Source organism: Protopterus annectens, chromosome 2.part0 (genome assembly GCF_019279795.1).
Source record: "Protopterus annectens isolate FY-2018-M chromosome 2.part0, PAN1.0, whole genome shotgun sequence".
Lineage (NCBI taxonomy): Eukaryota > Metazoa > Chordata > Ceratodontiformes > Protopteridae > Protopterus > Protopterus annectens.
The window spans coordinates 438,688,502-438,708,850 of NC_056728.1; positions in this window are offsets into that span (position 1 = coordinate 438,688,502).

Below are 20,349 nucleotides of genomic sequence, written 5' to 3' on the forward strand. Positions count from 1 at the left end.
GGCCAAAGTGGAAGCCATTCAGGCATGGCATGCACCTGTTACCAAAAAGCAGGTGAGGGCATTTTTAGGGACAGCAGGGTATAGTACCATAGTTGCTCCCCTCACAGACCTGACAAGGAAAAACAGACCAGATAAGGTAGTGTGGACCCCAGCATGTGAGCAGGTATTCCAGAAGCTTAAAGAAGATTTGGGAGGACCTCCTGTGTTAGCCAGTCCAGATTACAGCTAATAATTTGTTGTACAAGTGGATATTCCAAACCATGGGGTGGGGCCTGCACTTAGCCAGATTTCTTCAGAGAGAGAAGAGCACCCAGTGGTTTATCTCAGTTGTAGGCTTCAACCCAGGGAGGAATGCTATGCAGCTGTAGAAAAGGAATGTCTAGCCATAATGTGGACACTGCAGAAACTTCAGCCTTATCTGTATGGAAAGAAATTCACTGTAGTTACAGATCACAATCCCCTAACATAGTTACATCGAGCCACTCAGAAAAATGCCAAGTTACTCAGGTGGAGCCTAGGGTTGCAAGCATATGATATGTCTGTGCAGCACTGCAGTGAGATTAGCAATGCCAACACAGATGGGCTCTCAAGACAGGGAATGAGGTAGGGTATACCCAGATAGACTCAACCCTCTCAAGCAACATTTCTCAAGGGACACTTACAAAACTAGCTTGAGTTCTTGGGGGGAGGAAGAGAAATGTGAAAAACTGAGGGACTGCCAGCCCAGCCAGATAGAGTTTTGTAGATAATTCTATGTCATTGTAAATATTAATATAATAAATAGGCTTGTTTTACAAATGTAAAGAGAACTATATGTTAGGATTAAACTATATTTTGTACTGAGCTTCAAAAATGTAACCACAGTGTACACTGCTGGAAGAAAGCTGTTAAGTAAAGAATTTTACAACTCTGTTTGATCTCAAGCATGGAGACAGGATGTCTGGGCTAGGAAACTCTTTCTGCTGTTTTCAGACAGAGATAATTACTAGATTTTACATGTAAAGTGTCCGTTATTGCTGTGGTTTCCTGACAGGTGCAAGATTACAAAGACATGTTACATTTTGAATTCTTTGAGCCTGCGAAACTTCAGCAGAAGTGTCAAGAATGATGTAATCTGAAATGACTCAGCAATTTAAGGGCTATCTCAGAAAGAAAGAAGAGCATTTTGTATCTTCTCTTGGATCTAGTAAGAACATTCATTCACCAGCACTTGCTTGCTCTGTATGCAAGTACTATTTAGTGCAGTGATTTCTCTTAGAGATAGATAGAAATATAGCCAGATTAGTCTAGCTGTTTTGTATATTTATGTCAGACCATCCGACAATATTGTTTTAAAGTATTTCCTGTGATTTCTGAACTCTGTAATGTCATTGTTTTGAAGTAATACGTATTGTCTTATGTTTTTATTATGTATTATTAAATAATTTAAACCTTTCAACTGTGGCTGTTTTGTGTAGAGATAATTTAAGCTCTAGAGTACTTGCATGTATTTGGTGATACTGTATAAGTCACTCCAATAGCCTTAAAAGTTCTTGTCACACTTACTATTTGGATAGCAGTAATATTGCACAGTTGAATTGGACACCCTTTGGTAAAGGCCTTTATAGTAGCTGATAGTAGTGATTGGTGGCAGTTGGTACTACCTTATAGTCTGGGCAGAAAGTGGTCATAGCCAGAGAACCTGTGCCAGGCTTCCCCAGGAGTGTCTGTGTGTTTTTATATAAATCAAATCTCAAAGTGTGTGTGTGTGTGTGTGTGTGTGTGTGTGTGTGTGTGTGTGTGTGTGTGTGTGTGTGTGTGTGTGTGTGTGTCAGCTACTTGGGGAGGGACACGAAGCACTGGTTGAACAGGGTGGGTGCTGGATGTTTTGGCTTGACCACTAGGCTGAGATCTGAACCCCATAGCTGTGCCAGTGAGGAGTCTTATTGGGGATCTGGAGAGAAAGGGAGAAAACACCCCCAGACTGACTGTGATCTCTGTGTGCTCTTAAGGGAAATTGTACTTTACTGTGTGTGTACTTGTAATACTCACAATGTGGATGCCCCTCATTGGTGCTAGTGGTGAGGATTGAGGCTCCTTGATTACTGGGCCAGTGCATGGGCATCACAGGCTTGAATACTTGATCAAGTAATCTCAGTCTCTTTTGCAACATAAACAAGACATGTTGGAGAGATAGATATGTATCATAGAAAACACCCCTTCTATGAAACCATCTTCCACTCCACATAACGCAAAGTACTTTTCTTTCTCTGCTCAAACTTAGTTTGGATGCCTGGATGAGAAATCATAATTACACTGCTAGTTTAGCACCCATGTCCCTCATGGAAAGTTACACATAGTAAATGTGCCAGCATATCCCTGTTCTGACTGCCTCTAGAAGATAAGGGCCAAAAAAACTACCATGGAAATGTAAGGCTAGGATTCTTAAGATCCTTGTAGGTGAATGGCCTAGTAAGTACCTATGAACCTTAATCTACGAGTTTTACTCTTGTTTCCTCACTAAAGACTGACAGAACTTAAGCAATTTTGTCTAGTGTGGTAAAGAAAACTATGAATCTTGAAGAAGCATAGCTGATTTATTTTTTATTAGCTAGACTATTTTATAAAATGTTTGTGAATCAGATTTAGGGTGGGCCTATATAGTAAGAAATGCATATATTCAAGTATGTCATATAAAGTGGTTGCATGCATAAGTTATGACAACTTTGAAATGCTAAGTGTTACTCTTGGTTTCAAAACCTGATTTTTAGGGGCCACATGGGACTTTGTCTTTCATGATGAAGAGAACAAGGAGTCTAGTGATTCATAAATGATTCATTTTTATGACCTAGGCCATTTTATCAAAAATTATGTACATCAGAATTTTTCTATGTCAAGGAAGACCTCATGTACTCAATGTGGACAGGGAAAATTATAGTACAATATATTGTCTTAATTAAGTCAGCCATATCAAGATGTTCTATACAAGCATAAGTTAGGTTGAATTTGAAATACATTGCATTTATTATTGTTACAGAATTATCTTTTGAGGTCCATTTCAGTACCCTAGTTTCAGTGCTTCAAGGGAAATAATCACTCACTGTTGCAGTTACCGTATTTGATAACAAGGTAGGTTAGACATCTCTAAAGATAACATTTCTCATAGATGTGTTAGCATGTTTTAGGAAAAGTGAAAGCTTGTTGTGGGAGTCTATGCAAATAACAAATCATACTTAATTTTACCAAAATATAGATAGTGAATATATATATATATATATATATATATATATATATATATATATATATATATGGTTTACTATCAAAATTTCAAACCGCACTCCGTCGACTGTACTATTGTCAAACACGGAAGTTCGAAAACGGGAATGTGGAAGTCAAAAAAACAATCTAGGAATGGGTTTTAATATGGGTCGAGGTAGGGGAGATGTTTGTAGTTTGGAATAATACTGAACACCTACCTCGACCCACTTCCGTGTTCGACAATAGTACAGTCGACGGAGTGCGGTTTGAAATTTTGATAGTAAACCATATATATATATATATATATATATATATATATATATATATTATATATATTAATGAAAAATGCAACTTCAATTCATTAACCCATTCATATGCAGTGCAGTAATATAATACTTTTTATTTTCCAAAGAAGATGTCACTTTAGACTCTGGAGGAGCTTCATTCACATATCCCGGACAAATTCTACACCTAATCACATTCATTCTTCAAGTCAACATATTCTGAGGCCACAAACAGCCAAAAGTAGACAGGGGCAGGACATGCTAAGGGGCAGATGGGGGGATACAAGAACAATGATATAGCTGTAGCATACAGTCATATGCATAGTTAGGCATTCTTCTAAGACAGATGCACTTAAAAGATTATCAACAGTAGCATACAGCTTGATATACTTTTTAATGGGAAGCAGAAATTTTAATAACATACATTATCTGGGGGTTGTTATCCATGTAGCATGAGAACTTAGAAACCCCTTCTCCTGCAGCACTACTTATTGTATGGCAACGTCTGTTTATTTCACATTGCAAATCCTTTTGCACTATTATACAATAAAATAGTAAACTGGTGCAAGAGATTTCAGACAACAAATTCATGATGTCCCTTCTTCCTAAAACATCACAATCATAGATTATTGTGCTGTGTATTGTTTACTCAGCATTAACACTACCAAATTAAACATGTTTATTTAATGTCTTACATTTATCATTTCAAAAAGTAAAGGCATAAGAATGTATACGGTGAAACATTATAGTAAGTGCATAAAGCAGTCTGTTAGCAATGCAATGAGTATATGGAATAGATATGGTACAGGAAAGTTTAAAAGTTGCAGCAATCCATAACAAAAAAAAAAAAAAGAAGTGTTCTCAGTAATGCATATCAGGAGACAAAAAAGCATTTAGTTATAAGATACAATGCTGTATAGAATAGTGATGTAAATGCGTCCTTTCAACATGATACTGATAATACACTATGGAGTAACACAGCCCTATCTGAAAATATAATTGTATTCTGTTCACAGGAGTCTGTTCACATACTCTGGAAAGAAACAAACTCATATGAAGAATGTTGTTGTGGTAAAGATAAAATCTTCTAACTTCTAAATTCAAAAGTGTCCTGCCTCATAATGTCCCTGAATACTAGAAAATTGGTGGTGGTACCCAAGCCTCAGATAAGATTTGAACATGTAGGTACATTTCTGACAGATTGAAAAAGTTGAAAATGAGGCAAAAGTGTCATTTGTAGTCCAGGGCTGAGCAAGTGTGTTGCCTGCGTTTGCCGAGAGTAGAGCTATGTGGATATATAAATAAGGTCAGTGTAACATAGTTGCATTGAATATGGAAAAGCAAAGCAATTTCTGTAATCATGGCCATTCTTTGCAAATGTGTAACTTGTGCAAAGTTCATTTTTTTGTATGTTTGAAGTATTTTGAGGAATAGTAATTGGTACGTGCCTTGGCATATCATGGGCACGCTTGGTTGAGCACATTCATGCTAAAAGCATGAAAGCTGTGGATTACACTGCAGCTAAAAGTGTTTTTTTTTTTTAAGTAAAGGGGTTAGAACTGTTTCATAATATAGGGTATCCTTGTGTGGACACCCTGTGGGTTTCATTAAAGAATAGAACAGGGGTGTTAGGACAGATTGGGAAAAAGGAAGTCAAAACAAAGAGGTGAACACACAAGGGAAACATCAAGAGGGTTTGAACTGGAGGAGGTGGGAGAGGATGGGCACTATGTTTTTGTCATGGGATAGACTCCTATTTTTCAAAAGTTTTTTTTTTTTTTTAAAGGGTAGTGTGGGTGTGAAATAGGGAAGAGGGGGAATGCGAAATGGTAAGGGAAGAAAGGTTGAGGAAGTCCCAACTGTGTACCCAGTCCACAGAGCCTCAAACATGTCCACTGCCAAATGATGTTGCAGTGGAGGTCCTCAATGTTGAGGGGGTATGGGCATTTGTTAACTTGGTGTTAGGCAGCAACTGGGTGTGTGTGTCTTCCACATGCTGAAGAGAGGTTTCGACTGACATAATTCTCCTGTCCACTACCTCTTCAGTACATGCTCAACCAAACTCCAAAGCCCCAGTTCAATGAGGCTTGCCAGGCTGCCACATGCCAGAGTACTGCAGGACAGGCACCTCCACTCTGGCCCTGCAAGGATGTCCCCAGATGGTCAGAGCGTGATCTCTCCCTAGCCTGGGAGGTATGTGCCTAGTCTGCTCCTGAGGGATTTGAACCTGTATAATAGAAAAACAAAATGGGGGAGAAGCAAAACAACCAAAGAAAAAGAAATGCATAAGCAAAATAAGTAAAAAAAGAGAAAATAGGGGTAGGGAGAGACAAAACAAAAAAAAGCACAATAAATCCACACAGTATTGTTGTAATACAAGGTAGCAACTGAATAAATCACCGAGAAAGATATCTTTAAGTAAAATTGTACATGGGAAGTCCTTACGTATACAGCTGAGGGTAGTGACTGGGGAAGAGCTTATTTATCTGGGAAAATGTGAAAGAGTAGTGCTTATGCATACTTGTGATGAATTTAAATGGCAAAGGATTTTTTTATTTTGAAAGGGTTTTGTGCTTCAATACTGTACTTTTCAAACACATTTTACAGTACACAAATCAAACATGAAGAAATTATTAAGTGCTGCAGTTAATCACAATTAAAAAATGACATTATAATGCATTTTCTTGATCTGTTCCTGTCTTAGCTTGCATTTCTTTCAGCTGCAGTTATTTGCAGGATTCCCACTGAAAGCAGTTTTAAAGGCATTGCTATACTACTGTTCATACTATTCTAAATTAGGTGTAATAATTTGTTCTATAATTAGTTAAGTAATAAATATCTTATTAACACCTGTTACTCTGCAGACAGTGCTGCATTTTGAAGTAGGTGTAATTATTTTTATCAGTATTGAAGAAGCTGAAGTTGTAGTGCACTTTGAAATCATATTGTTGTTGTACTGCTATTAATGTGTTGTAATGATTTCCTTTACAGTCAGCATCAGAAACAAACAGTTTAACTGTACCAATAAATATGGATGAAGTCAGCAGTAGAATGGGTGTTGTTGCTGCTGCTGCTGCTGATGTAGTTGTATTTCCAAGGCACCATGGGGGAAGTGGAAGGCAGTCTTTCAGTGTAATGATAGGCAGTTTCACCTCACAACGTTAGTAATTCTACATAAAGTGACACTGTATCACAAAGTCTAACACGGCTGACATTCCACTCATGCCTGTACACCAGAAGCAAACATACTTGTCTATACCAGTTTCTCCACATACAGAAGAACAGTTTGAGGATGAAGGCAGGCAGCCTGAGGCCACATTTCCCATAGTGACAACATTACAAAGAGTTGCTAGGTGCAGAAATTATTTTGAACTACCTCAGGAAACACGTAAAGTATTGGCTACACACCAAGAAATGTGCCATGACATAGTTAGGGCCAAAACCAGTGCAACAGAGAGTCAGCTAGAAATGGTTAGTGTGAAGATTTCAAACAGTACTTTGAATTGGTAAAGAGAAGGGATAATGCCATGGTTTCAATGATGTATAACATGGTGGCACACCAGACATCAGCTGCTGCAAACATGCATACAATGGTTCAGACATACCAGAGTCAAGCTGGACTCAGTCATATCAGGGGAAGAGGATGGGGAACTGATGGGGAACTGTCTGGACATGTGGGGGATGATCACACAATACTAACACTCTCAAGACAGTAATGTCAGAACTCACAGTGAGCAATCACAACTCATTTCTCACAGGCCATGTCAGTGATCATCTACACATAGGAGAACCTCACATTCCATGTCAAGGTCATGATCACAAAACACTGTCAAGTCATTGACAGGATTACCTTCCTCTTCTAGATCCCACTATCGGACTAACTCACTTTACAGTTCTCGTGGTAGCCAATCATTCAGATCAGTTGCACCATCCCCAGGCCTATCAATAGCAGATGTGTATGACTCATTTGATCTGGGGCTACTGTGACTTACATTTATTGATAAAGATGTCTGTGTAATGAAAGTAATGTTTAGTTGGGGGCGGGAGTGAGGTTTTTGGTGTGGCCATATATTCAAAGTTATTCATTTTCCAGCTATTACTTTCACCATATTCTGAAATTACAATCTTGTAAACTTGCATTTAAATGCAATTGTATTGTGGGAGGAAGGAAGTATATGTACATTTGTTAAGTATTTATTTAATTTATTTATTTAACATTTGTTGACCGGGAAAATCTGACATTTTTAGCAGAGGCCCAGGGAGAAAAGTCTTTGTATTGTGGGAGGAAAATGGAGAACCTGGCAGAAACCCACGTGAATGCAGGGAGAACATGCAAACTCCACACAGAAGGCACCCCAGCCAAGAATCAAACCAGAGAGCCTCTTGCTGTGAGGTGACAATATTAATCAGTGCACCACTGCCGCCCCACAGACATAAATTAACATTGGGCCAAAAAGCAATGATACATGCTGTGACAATGTGAGGTATTGCCACCTGTGCCAGGAGAAATGGGGCATTGCATGTGTAACATATGCCAGCATAGTTAGCTGGAATTTTCTAAATAATTTTGTGTCATTTATCTATCACACTGGACTTGTACAGATGCTTGTGTTAAAAATGTATCAACAGTGTTATTATAATTAATTAAATGAATATGTTCAAACAAAGAATTCTGAAAAGGAAGAGTAGAAGTTTTTGAAATTGTTGTGTAATGTTTAAATGCTGTGAGTGTGTTTTGTACCAGAGTCAGGTGATCAAATGTGACATTCTATAACCAGCACTGAGAGGATGGAACTCTCACAGCAGTTTGTTTTGTTTTCTTTGGAACCTGATATAAAAATCTATGACAGTTATCACAGACAGCTAGTTCAGTTGAGTTATTTCAGTTGTTCATTCAGTTCAGTCAGTTAGAAGCTCATCACCTTGCCTTGTGGAAGTAAGCATCTCAACATCCTATCTTGCTTTGCTGTATTAATTAAGTTAGCCAGGGAACAGTTATTCTTTAGACAATCAGGAAATACAGTGAGAGAAGTTAAGTATTGTTTTTCTATATCTGTTTGAATCTGTCCAACTGTGTTATCTGTATTTCTCATATAGTTAAAACTCTGGTGTTTATTGTACTTTTTTAGTATTTGCATGTTTTCTACTTTATTATTTATTATTAAATATTTAATACATATCTTTCATTGTGGCTGATCTTTTAGAGAATACTTTTAACATATTGAGTGTACTTGTGCTTATTTTAGTGATGCTTTGGCCACTGCAAAAAGCCTGTCTGCTTTAGTTACGCTCTACCATTTATATTAGCATTGATTTTACTCTGTATAATTGGATACCCATTTAGGAGCCTGAGAGTGATTGACTGGTGGCAGGGAAGTTACCTTATAGTCTGGGCAGAAGGGGTATAGTTAATAATCTGTACCACCCTTTCCAGGAGTGTGTGTGTGTGTGTGTGTGTGTGTGTGTATGTGTGTGTACATGGGCGTGGGTGTGTCAGCTACTTGGAACTGGGACACAGTGCTCCAAAGTGAGTCTTGTTTGGGATCTGCAGAAACAGTTAGTCCAGTCCCAGGTCTGGAGAGTGTTTCCTGTGTGCTCTTAAGGGAAACTGCTTGATGCAGAGAGCTGCATCTTAAAATACTTTGTAAATCCATCCCTGTTTTTAGTCACCATCTCTCACTGGTGTCAGTGGTGGGGATTGAGGCTCCTTGATTAGTGGCCTGGGGTAAAAAGAGGCCATCACACATGAATTTCCTTTCCATGTGCTTAGTTACATAAGAAATGACAATAGAATGAGCAAGCATTTTCAGGGCTGCCACATCACACAGAAATAACACATTGAAATAATCCTCCTGCCATATACACTTAACTGATGCCAGTACAACCTCATCACTACACAAATGAAGAAAGATTCTGAGCTCATAATTATTTTTAATGACATTAAGAAACAAATCTGATGTGCAGTGCAACATAATTCTTTACACAGAAATTGCAAATGAAAGTTACATTTTTCACTGCTGACAGTACCACTTTCTACTGCATACTAAATAAATAATTAAAAAATGTTATTAAATACGGCATGTGCATCTGTTGACTTATTTATTGATTTGTTGCCTTTCAGTATCACTGCACAGGAATCATTGAGCATTCAAGCAAACAGCTAGTAATAAAAAAAATATATTTTAAGATTTGAGAGAATGTCAGATGAGCAGTGACAGTAGACAATGCACCACACCACTTTGTCAACAGGTATCACTGCATGCATCAGTTATGCTCTACGTGTTTTAAAAAAAAAAAAAAAAAGGAAACACTAACCTGAATATCCTGGTCCATATTTCTGGACTAGACACCACCTCTTAATCTGTGCAGCCTTATGCTATGCACGAGCCTGTCACAAGGGGTCCCTTACTACTGCTGATCATTCATACTGTCATCATTATTCATAGCAGGACTAGAACTGGAAGTTGCCCTGACAGGTCACTTCACCTCCAGACTGGTGCATAATCATATTATGCAGAATGCAACAGGCAGTGAACATCCTACATGTATTAGCTGAGTCATACTAAAGGGCACCCCAGATTCATCCAAGTACCTGAAATGGCTCTTCAGGAGCCCAAACACCCTCTTAATCATAAAACGGGTTTGGGACAGGGATGTATTATATTCCTCCTCCTCAGATCCAGATAGATTTCTCACTGAAGTCATTAACCATGGCTACAGTGGATATTCAGCATCCACTTAGAAAAAAGAGAGAGAGAGAGAGAAAGGGAAGGGGAGACAAAATAAGAAAATACAGATTAATATAGCAATTACAGTTAATATGAATAACTACTTACTTTAAAAAACTAACAAAAATAAAAAAACACATTTTCAACTTACCAACAAGATGACCCATGGGCATCCTACCATGCAGGAAGAGGTAGTAAAGTAAGTTATTGTGCCTCATACGAGAATCATGGGCACTGTCAAGATGCTGGGCAGAAATGTTGGTGATGCACCGCATGCATCACAAACTACCTTGCAAATGATAGTTTCATAGTTTCATAGTACAGTACTAGGCTATCTGCCCTGGGGCATTTGTAAGCCTAGCCATAGTGATGTGGCATTTGCCACCCCATGAAATGGTACAAAAATGTACAGAATAAATTTAGAATACTGTGTCTAGTAGTGACACAATGAAGGTCCACTTATATAATAGAATTAGTTTACTGTGCCCCTGTCTAGCAGTGACACAGATGTGACCCCTGGGGTAAACTTACGATCTCCCATCCACTCATCAAGATTTCTCTTGAAGAGAGTCAGTGAGGGGCTCTGCCTAATACGAACTGGGATCTTGTTCCAAAGCATGGGAAGTCTCTGGGTTATGAATCTATCCCTCCAGCATGTCCTATTCATACTTGTGCCGATGTTTAAGTCCTTAGCTCTCGTGGTCCTGATGGACTTGGATTTTTTTGAGGTGGAGCATGTCCATCAGATCCTGATTGGACATGGCCTTGTACGTCAGGCAGAGATCACCTCTGAGCAGGCGGTATGATACTGAATAGAGCTGAAGTTTCTTTAGTCTGGCAGAATAAGACATATGTTGGAGACCCTTGATCCTCTTGGTGAGGTACTTATGTGGTCTCTCCAGCTGTTGCAAATGTCGGGTGAGGTACATACCAAATGGGGCATTGTACTCGATCATGGGTCTGATGAGGGAGGAATATAGGGGTACAATGACATCCTTGGATCTGGATGTGAATCCCTTCATGATGAGGTGTGCAAGGTAGAATGTTTTTCTAACCACTTTGGCAACGTGGGTATCAAATGAGAGGTCACTGTCGACTTGGGTCCCTAGGTCTCTGATTACTTTTTCAGTACTCAGTGGGTTGCTGTCTATGTGATAATTTGTGGGCACTTTGTTTTTCCCAAAGGGGATGACTATACATTTTTTGGCATTTAGTTTAAGGCCGTGACTCCGGCACCAGTTGTCCGTTTCTGTGAGGCCTTTTTGTAGGATGTGTGTGTCTGCTGGTGCATCGACTATGGTGCCTAGTTTGCAGTCATCTGCGAACTTTGTCAGCCACAGCCCTCCCGTGTTTGCTTTAACATCTGAGAAATAAATGCCGAACAAGAGGGGTCCCAGGACAGATCCCTGTGGGACACCACTTGTGACTGGCTTTGAGTCTGACATTGCTCCAGCGATTTTAACTTTATGGGTTCTGTCCTTTAGCCAGTTTGCAACCCATCTAGTGACATAAGGGTTTACATTTAAGCTGTTGAGCTTATCTATGATGCCTGAGTGGGGTATTGTGTCGAAGGCCTTAGCCAAGTCCAGGTATGCTGTATGGACTGCTTTGCCCTCGTCAATGGCTCTAGTGACTGTTTCAAAAAAGTCAACCAGGTTTAAAAGGCATGATCTGCCCTTTACAAAGCTGAACTGGGTGGGGTCAAGTGTCTGTAGGTCCCCTATGTCTCTGTTTATGAGTTCCATAATGATTCTTTCCATAGCTTTGCAGACCAGGCTGGTTAATCTTATGGGGCAGTAGTTTCCAGGGTCTGTAGAGGCACCCCCCTTGTGGAGTGGGACCACTGTTGCTGTACGCCAGTGTTCAGGTACATATCCCGAAGTAAGGCTAAGGTTAAATAGCATTTTTATGTGTGGGTTTAGCTCCTCTTGGAGTTCACGTAACACGCAACCCGGGATACCATCAGGTCCCATTGATGCTGTGTTTTTTGCTTTGTTTAGGGCGGTTCTCACTTGGACATCTGAGATGAGAGGGAGATTACATTCAGCTGGGATAAGTATTTCTTCTTTTGGGGGTGAAGGAGGGGAGAAATTTGCACTGAACCTGTCAGCCAGAATGTTGGCAATATCTGTGGGTTCAGTGTATTTTTTATTGTTGTGAACCAACTCTGAGTATATCTGAGGGTTTCCGCCCAGGTTTCTAACATAGCTGAAGAAGGCTTTGTGGTTATCTTTAGTGTCCTTAGCGATTTTTCTCTCAAAGTTGGCCTTGGATGTTTTTATGAGAGAACGTAGTTTTCTGCTAATGTTGATCAGAGATGTCTTCCCTTCATGGGATTTTGCTCTGACGTGCAGTAGCTTCCTTCTTTTGTTATACAATTTGTTTATGGCTGAGGTCCACTAGACAGGACGCTTACCTTTGGTGGAGAGGGACTTGGATTTGTTTGGGATTGCATGATCCATGCATTCTTGGAGATGTCCATAGAAAGCATTTGTGAAGGATTCAGCATTGTGGGATGTGGTATCCACTGGCACAGTGGGCTTAAAGGATACCATCTCAGTCTTAAGAAGAGTGAAGTCTGCTTTTGAGAAGTTTTTCACTGTGGTCTTTTGTGCTGGGGGTGGAGGTGGGATATGTATATCCAGGGTGATTAGTTTGTGGTCAGATCTCACTAGTGAAGGGTATACTTCTGGTGTGGAGCATTTTGTCCCCATGTTTGTGATGATCAGGTCTAGTATATTATCTCCCCTAGTGGGAGAGGTGACTAATTGTTCCAGTGCATTTGAATTTATGAATTCCAGGAACCTTTGGGCTAGGGTATTAGGGCTAGAATAATGTACCCAATCTATGTTTGGGTAGTTGAAGTCTCCCAGTATGATGGTATTTTGTGATACATTCATATCCTCCAATGTCTTCAGGAAGGCTGAGTGGAGTTCTTGAGATTGTGAGGGTGGTCTGTAACATGCTACCAGTTGTATAGCAGTTTTGCCTATGGTTAGTTGCACCTGTATGGTCTCTGATGCTTCATGTGTTGCTACTAACCTGGAGGTGTGAGTGTCCTTGATGAATATGGACACTCCCCCTCCCTTTGTGGTTCGGCCTGGGTTTTGGGGCCGAAAAGCATGATACGAGGTATAGCCTGGTAATGCTGGGGTGCTCTCAGGAGCCTTGAACCAGGTTTCAGTTACTGCACAGACGTCGATGTTCTCCATGCTGAGGAGTGCATCAAGTGCCTGCATCTTGAGATTTAGACTTCTGGCGTTGAGCAGCATTACCCTTAGTTTTTTTCCATTATTGTTTTCTAAGGAGGTGGGTTTGTCTTTTGAGCCTTGCCTAAAAAGGCACTATGGGGGTGGCAAGAGCCTTAGCCAATATCCGGAAGCCCAGTGGTGACAGGTGTAAGCTATCCCTTGCGAAGCAGCGTGGCTTGTCCAACATGTCATCCCAGGCAGACAGACATTGGATCCCCTTAGAATGACACCAGTACTTGAGTCAATTGTTAAAGCTGATCATCTTGTCTTTGTATTTTGGTATCATTCTTGGTGAGGGCAAGATGCTGCTCAGGGTCAGGGTCATACCAGCCTGGGCTACATAATCGGAGAGCTCCTCTATGTCTCTTTTCATGAAGTCCAGGGAGGTGCATCTCAGGTCATTCACACCAGCATGGACAATGACGGAGTCATATTTGTACTTGCTTTGGAGTGACTTGAGTGCGTGTGTTATGTGGCAGATCCTAGCTCCCGATAGACAGCTCACAGTCACCTTCTCCTTGTTCAGCCTGGTCAGTGGGACATCAGTGTGTCTGACTATAGAATCACCTATTACTAGTGTATCAGGCAAGGTGTTTGGCCTTAAGGGCTGTGATTGGTTGACACACTGATTTATTGAAGTATGTGTTGCATGTGTTTTGTTTTGAGGTGGTGGATTTTTGGGTGTCTGCTTTGGGAGCCTCTGTTGTTTTGGTAAGTTTTTTATTAGAGCCTCTGAGTATGTCTTTGTGTTTTTATGTGTTTGGTTTGCAGTTGTGGTAGTCTATGTGGGACTGGGATTGTTGTGTGTGTGGTTGCCATCTCCTCCTGTCTGGTCATGCCAGCCCTGAGTTGAGAGAGTTCAGCCTCCAGTTTGGCTATATAGTTGCATCTCTCACATGTATTTGTGTTTGTTGGGAGGAGGAGAGGGTTGTCTGTGTACATGAGACAATTGTAGCATTGTCTCAGGATATCCAGATTGACCAGCTGAACTGGAGACGACGCCAGTAATCTACTACTCGACATGCTAGAACTGTATAAGGGAGTGCTGTACCTTTAAGGGAAGTGGATATTCACAGGGGTGGTAAGTAGATGTAGTGCTTTACTTAGTACGAAAGTGCTTACTTTAGTAGAGAAGTATTGAGAACAAGTGCTAGGCTTATAATATAGTAAGTAGTCTGGTTATACTAAGAGTAGAGCTTCCTTAAGGGAAAAATTTGAAGAGCAGACTTGGCGGAGCCAGAAAAAGTTTAACCTTGTTTAACCGGCACTGCACTATGTGCACAACCGCGCAAAGCCGTGCAAACGTGGATTTTAAACAGTGAACTACAAAAGAGCTAGAAATGGTCCAAAACAACCAATTACTACAGCTTCTTGTGTTGAGGTCACTTCCTACAGGGACAGATAGGCTGCTCAAGGCTCCCCACTCCCACTGGTGAGCAAAGAAACTTCCTTCTATCCAAGTAAGGTAAGGACAACACAGGAACTACACCACAACCCAGAATACAGCAATGCCTGTAAACTGGTCTAAACTAGTCGAGGAAGGCGGGAAAACAAGGATTATTTTTTTGTTTTTTTGTTTTTTTGGTAGAAACACACAGAAAATGCAGGAACAGTGATAAATTAGTTACACAGGCTAGCACACTTTAGTGGGCAGCCTCCACAGTTAAATTAAACAAACAAAGAACAAACTTTCGATCAAATTCGACTAAAATGTAACTTTAAGTGCAGATTTTAAAATAATGCAGCATCCTTGGAATGGAATCCTTGGATGGAATGGAAGCCCTTCCTATTGTGGCACCACTCACCCTGTGGACCAGAAGGGGCCTAATTTTGATACAGGTGCAATCTATCACACTGAGTGCCTCAGGATAATGTGCCATCCCATAAAATGCATGCATCGTCTAAGCTTGGTCCTGAGATGACACTGGGAAATAGATGCAATGATCCACATGCACCAAGAGTATGTACAGGAACTCCTTCAGTATCCTCAAAGTAGAAGCATGTAAGATCCCCAAGGTATCTCCAGACACTCTCTGGAAGATCCCCATAGCAAGTATAATAAGGGTTTTACATACTTTGGTGTCCACAAGAATAACAAGTCCACAAATTCCTCCAGTGCCACTATGGGGGTCAAACATGCCAACTAAGACCATTATAATGTCTCTGTCCACTGTAAACCTATCAAGGATTTCTTAATTATCGAAGTTATAGTGAGTAATCTCTTGTTTATATTTCTACCTTCCTGGGTGAGTGCCTTGGGGGCAAGTGGTTTTGACTCAGGCAAGAAACGCAACTCTGACCTAGAAATAGCAAAGCTTCCCACAAGAGATAGCATTTTTACCAGTTGTAACTCTGATACATTTGGTGAGGCTTCACTTTTTATGCCACATCTGTAGCAAGCGTGGGAAAGCAGGGAAAAACTGATTATGAATTGCAAATGGTGTAAAATAGCATTAATTAGCATAAAAACAATTATGTCACTTCTCATTACCATCTCATTATCTGTTCATTTGTGTAAATGGTCTCTATGAATCATGGCTCAGCTGCACCTGTCTGCGTTCACCCCCAAATTCCGTAACACATTTGTGTTCATGACTATGAATACCACCTAGTCTCTTGAATTAATTAACTGGCAGAATCCAAATGTAATTTTGATAGGGACATGTTATGCCAGCTGTATTATTTTTCAGTGTTAGATCATTTACTCTGTAGTTCCTGCAACTGTATAGCATCTACTTGAAGAATATGATTGATGTTGATGATTTCAGTCAGCTGCAGTTTGACTGTGGTTGTTTAAATGTCTCTGTGCCTTATCCCTATAACAACATCCAATGCATTAACCACTGATGAAACCTTAGAACAGATGGTTTATTAAAGAATAAAACTGAATTAATATGTTATCACTGACTTATTCAGGTGGTCACAACTGTCCTCATTCATGATGGGTTGGATAATGACATCAGAAATGTATTTAATTTTATTTAAATTTTTACCTGGGTTGATGGTCTGATTCATAGTTCCTTTCAGCCATGATCTATCATTACATTAATCATTTACATATTATTACATTGATCATTCACATAACTGACATTGAATACTACGTTATTTTAATAGCATTACACTACAGATTCACATGACACATGGCGGACATTATAGTGAGCGTAGCATAGTATTATATTAAATATTTGCATAGGAGGATGACAATGTGTTCTGCTTTTTGCTAGTCTAGTTCACTGTTCATTTTCAGACTCACAGTCTTGAAGGGACTGTCAGAGAGTCAGTGTTCAGTTAATAAAGATATAAGACCCAAAATATTCATCAGTTCTGTTTTGGAATCCCAGTACAAATTCTACTGCTGTAATTGCCATTGATAGCCGGTTCTATAATTTTGCTGTTCTGAATGACATACCCTATTCTTTATCCTATTATTACTACTATGAATATGAAAGAGGAAGCTGCTGCTACACCACAGAATGAGTGATCATAATATTGTGTATTCAAAATGGATGCCCATAACTCTACAGTGACTGGCCATATGAACATTATGTCCTCTCTCAATAGTCTATAATGTACAAAATATAGGATTTTATTACAGAAGATATTCATAGTAATCTATATTTCTTAAGTGTATCGTCTTTCAAGTGTATGTCTGTTGACCGCTGACTAACTTCTTGGTATTTTTATCTGGCATGCATATGGAAAAATGTTCCATCTTCTATAATGAGCCTTATTATGGTAATATAAATAGACCTCAGAACATTTGCAGATCTTTATTATATAGTATACCATATCAAGCACATTCTAGTACATTTTTACAAATATATTGGACACAGGCATCAAATAAGAGATCCTTTGAGACAGTAATACCCAGCTCTTTAAGGCAGTTGACTTATTTGAGAGTATCATAATTAAGAGCATAAGGAAATTCTGTCTTACTTTTGGCCAAAATGAATCAAGGTGTGCTTTATTTATATTGAACTCTATGCTGTTTCTCTTCACCCATGTAATCAATTTATCCAGCTGAAACTGTAATGTCCATTGGTCAGTTACAGTAGATACTGACAGAGCAATCTCATCTTACAGACTTTAAGCACTATACTGGGGACATCAAGGGGAGAGTATATGCAAAGTTAAACAGATAAAGCTTCAAAATAGAGCCTTGTGGAACCCAGTGGAAAACTAATTTATATGAAGACATTCTACCCCTACATTACCCATAAATATACAGTTTGAACATCAAAATACTATCCATTGAAAAAGATAAGGGTTGGCATTACATTTGACAATCTGGGTAAAGGTTTTCATGTTGAGGAATTATATCAAAATATTTATTTAAGTAAAGATAAATAACATCTATAGGGAGCCTCATCCCAGCTATGTCTACAGCAATATCATAAAACTGTAATAAACAGGAAATACAAAATCATTCAGAGATGAACTATGCTGATTAATATATGTTGTACTGATGAGGTCAGCTTGTAACAACTTCAACAAAACCTTCTCAAACTTTTTTCAGTAATACAAACTAAACTAACACACCTGTAGTTAGCTGGGACATTAGTATCAATTTTATACATAAGTACCATAACTGTGGACATCCAATAGTCAGGGAGAAAATCTGTTTGAAGTGCTTGCTGGAAGAGTATAATAAGAAAAGTTGCTAATGTAGTCTTCTTTTTACTAATAAAGATATGTAGGATGCCACTAGGGCCTGCAACTGTATTAGTCTTCACTTCATTGAGGGCTACAGTTTTTAGACATAATGTAATGATGGCGTATACAGTCCTATCTATGTTTAATGGAGTTTGCAGTCTCATGACTGTTACTTATACAGTATGAACCAAAGATTTCTCTAAGTATATTTGTCATTTCCAGATTATTACCGACTTCCTTATTCTTGCAAATTAACTGCTGAGTAATTCCTGAGTGGTTATACAAATCCTTTTGTGAAGGTAAAAAAAGTAGTTTTTTTATTGTCCACAGTACTGGAGGCTATGTTCCTTTCATAGGTTGCTTTACTGTCCTGCATTGCTCTAGTCACATGTTTAAATGATTTGTGAGGTCTTTCTCTACTACCAGTTGATAGAAATTTACCACAGACTTTCCAGTGGTAATGCTGGCTGTTGTATATCATGCATGTTTATTGTTTTGCACTACAAAATAGGGTTTATTGCAGTAATTCTTGGTAATGGCCATTGCAGACGCAATTTCTCAATCAATTCCTTCATACATTTATAACTGAAGGACCAAGAATCCACACAGTTTTGTAAATAATTAGTTGGATGCTAACTCTGAAGTAAATTATTCCTAATAGAATAGCTACTGTTATTTTTTTAAACAGTCCTGTCATATTAAATGGACATTTTGATGTTGCAATAAAAGTTTTGATCATTACATCACCTGTGTTATTTAAAGCTAGCCAAGCTTGCAATCCCTAGACATAGAATTTGGGTGGGTGAAAACCACAACTAGAATGCTTTTGCATTTGGCAAGAATATATGCATGCTGAATATAGGAAAGTGTGGTTATAGTTCCAAATATACTGCAGTTCCTGGTCTAGAAGACATATTCACAGACTGGTCAATATTGAGGCAATTTATAACTGTAGTTATGATAGGCACCCTCTGTTGAAGCAGTTTATAAGATGATCTATACCTTCACTTTGCTGGGCACTTAATAGATTCAGGCTATTACAGAAATCTGCTACATTAAACTTACATTTTAACTGAGAACTAATAACCCGACTAATTTCTTTTCAAGCAAGAGAGAACAAAAGAGCAAGCTTTAAATGGTTTCTGATGTATACTGAAACTCACTTTCCCCAATTTTACTTTTTCTACAATTGTGATACTCAGTAAAATCATTAATACGTAAAGGGGGATCATCATCCTGAAAGCATCTTGTCAGGGACAGGTGGAATATCTGCTGCCTGAAGTGAAATGACACAGAACAATTCACTTATCTTATTTAAACATTTAGCATTACATGTTAGAATAATAATGCTGTTTTCTGTGACTAATTTAAATTAACTGCCCCAGAACCAGAGATAAAAAGTTCACAAGTTTAGTGAATTTTAGACCAATAAATCTGTTACCCTAGAACCCCAGGTTGTAGCCAACACTAACAAAATATTTCTCCTTAGCAACCATTTCTCCCCACGGATATACTTGTGGGACATTATACTGTAAACTCAACCAGTAGTTTCAGTCTTAAACCCCACGGCTAGTCTACACTTTATGAATGACAATTTAAGGGGGGCATCTGCAGTAATAATTCTGAACCTTTTAAAGAGCAAAATTCAGAATTTGGTGCTTCTGCCATAACTGTAAGGTTTATATACCCACTGACAAGATCACAAGCTTTATACCTAACACTATTGTTATTGATCTAGAAAATGGCTACTTTTATGTGGTTCAGTCCACACCCTGGTATATATGTTGCAGTGACCTGTGACCTGTTAATCTACTGGATCAAAGTTCCAACCCTGCCAACGTTAGAGTCTCATTACCAAATCCTATTGACATGACTGAGTGGTTCTATCTCTGTTGATTAAAAGTGTGGGGAGAAGGGGTATGAAAGTGATGAACACTTGATAAATCATTGTCGGAATATTGGTTGACATATCTTAAGATTTTACATGGTGCACTACTGCGGTTATCAGTATAGCTTTGGTTTTGAAATCTGCAGGCTGCTTTAGGCACTTGGCTTATTTAAAGTATCTACAATACTGAATTTAATGTGTTTGCTTTAACAAAATTACAATGAACTGAGTTTCTTCATCTCTCTGTATACAGTCTGAAACCCCCTATGCTTAAAATGTCATCTAGTTTTAACACTCAGTGCACAATA